Source organism: Oratosquilla oratoria, chromosome 19 (genome assembly GCF_046742065.1).
Source record: "Oratosquilla oratoria isolate Oo_2021 chromosome 19, ASM4674206v1, whole genome shotgun sequence".
Classification (NCBI taxonomy): domain Eukaryota; kingdom Metazoa; phylum Arthropoda; class Malacostraca; order Stomatopoda; family Squillidae; genus Oratosquilla; species Oratosquilla oratoria.
In genome coordinates this window covers 60,438,538-60,441,037 of record NC_134795.1, presented here as the reverse complement: position 1 = coordinate 60,441,037, position 2,500 = coordinate 60,438,538, and positions in this window count along the sequence as shown.

The following is a 2,500-nucleotide window of genomic DNA, read 5'->3' as shown; positions in this document are numbered from 1 at the left end:
CACACACACACACACACACACACACACACACACACACACACACACACACACACACACACACACACACACACACACACACAAAGATAAAATAACGTCCCCAAATCATCCAGTAATCTGAAAAAAAAAAAAAAAAAAAAAAATAGAAAAAAAAATCGAGCAATAAAAATTTTTTTTTTAAAACATTTACCCTATAAAATAAAACACAAAACCTCCGCCTAAAAAAAAAAAAAAAAAAAAAAAAAAAAAAACAGACATTACACCATGTCCTTCCATCATGTCCTTCCACCACTTCCATCTCAATTCTTCGAGCTGTAATCCATTCCACCTCATCTTCGTGAAACTGATTCCCTCCACACCTAGATGACATTTCCTAGATCCTTGATTCTAGATAACCTCCACACCTTTAAAGTATTCAGAGGAACCAAGAGCACGTGCAGATGGTCTAGACCAGCGTTTCCTACCCTTTTCCGACCAGAGCACCCCCTGTTGTCATGTCTAAGCAGTCCAGCACCCCTATCTTGTTATTAGAAGGATAAAAGAAATTGAAGTGTACTGCTTGACGATTTATCTTCGTGATTCCTTAGAACTGGAACAAATTGACAATATTGTTTGTAGAAGAAATAAGAACACTCTAGAAAAACAAAATAGCATAGAAAAAGTAAGATATGCACAACTGGGTAATCAATGATATATATATCAATGTGATTTTTGTGTGCATCACATCCTAGCACCCTCTATAATTGATTTCAGCACACCAGGTTGGGAAACACTGGTCTAGACTCTAGACAAATCTAAGTCATTTATTCTCCTAAACCCATTGAGGCAATTCTCCTAATCTAAGACAAATTCTAAGCTTATGTGGATGAGGTCCCTTGTGAATTGTATAAATGGACTCATGATTGATAACTATTGGTACGAAAATGACTTATAACTGCTGATATGGAATTCAAAGAAGAGCTATCTATCAGCTATTCATGACCCAGAAAGTCTTGTAAAGCCTCGTTTCCACGGAACTAGTTTAGTGACCTCTAGTGCCAGTGACTTGCAAACTACCCCTCCACTTGCCCAATGTTAACTGAAACTTGGTAAACTTGCTTCAAAACTATCCTAGTGTCAAGGCTTAGTTGTCGTTAGGGAAATTAACTTGCAGCTAACACTAACGGCCACTAAACTATCCCCGTCTCGCCGAGGCATAAGATGAATCAAATTGACAGGAGAGGGGACAAATGTCCAAGAAGAGAATCATTATACGGGGATTATTCGTCCAGCAGGTTTCCAAGTGTCTACAGTGTGTAATGGAGTATCCGTGGGGACTTCATCGGGCGGATACTGAGTGGACGCCTCGAGATGGGAAGCGTGGAAAAGGGAGACCAGACAGAAGATGGAGAGATGATATAGAGAAGTTTGCAGGAGTGACGTGGCAGATGTTTGCGCGATCGTGTGAATCATGGAATGCTATGAAGGAGGCCTTTGTTCAGCAGGGGACTCAGAATGGCTGATTTGATTGATTGATTGACTGTAGGCGGAGAGGTAATGAGGATATGGAGAGATGGGAGTGGGAATGAGACGGACAGAGAGGGGGAAGGGTTGAGGGAAAGGGTGAAGATCATCGCAGGGTGAGGTGGAGGGGAGAGAGAGGTAGGTGAAGGTGGGAGGAAGGGGGAGAGGGAGGGGAAAAGAAGAGGAGTGTGAGGTTAAGGGTGAGGATAGATATGTGGGTGAGGTTAGCTTAGGCACCTTAACTTACACTCTCTAGAAAGACGCAGAGTGCGGGGTGATCTAATAGAGGTGTTCAAGTGAATCAAAGGCTTTGACAAGGGTGAGGCAAACAAGGTCATCGTATTAAAACAACAGGGCAAGACTCGCCGTAATGGTTTTAAAGTGGACAAATTTAGATTTAAGAAGAAAATAGGCAAGAATTGGTTTACTAATAGGGTGATCAACAAATGGAATAGCCTTAGTAACCATGTAGTGAGCGCTGAAACTATCAGTTGTTTTAAGACACGGTTAGACAATTTTATGGATGGGGATAACAGGTGGTGATAGATATGGAGCTGCCTAGTGTAGGCCTTATGGTCTCTAGCAGTCTCCTTCATTCTTATGTTCTTACTAGCCAAATTACCCGCGCGTTGCTGCGAGTTCGTGAATAATCCCTAACCTAACCATACCACACCTAACTTTAACCCTTAACCCTAACCAAAATAATTTTTCTATTTAAATATAGCTTTAAACACTCCCCCTCCCAGGTGTGCGCCCCACTACCCGAAGGTTGGGAAACCCTAGTTTGAAAATACATTCATACACAAACACAAATATCATGTACGCATTCTTTTGCGCGCGTGTGTGAGTGTGTTTATGTGTGGATTAACAATACATGTCTACAGCTAAAAGGTGAAGAGATGTATCTAGTTTATTTATCTACAGACTATATATGGTTATAGAGGTTTATTTGCAAAAACCAAGGAGGAGTTTGTAAATAATAAATTTCCACTCGCACTAA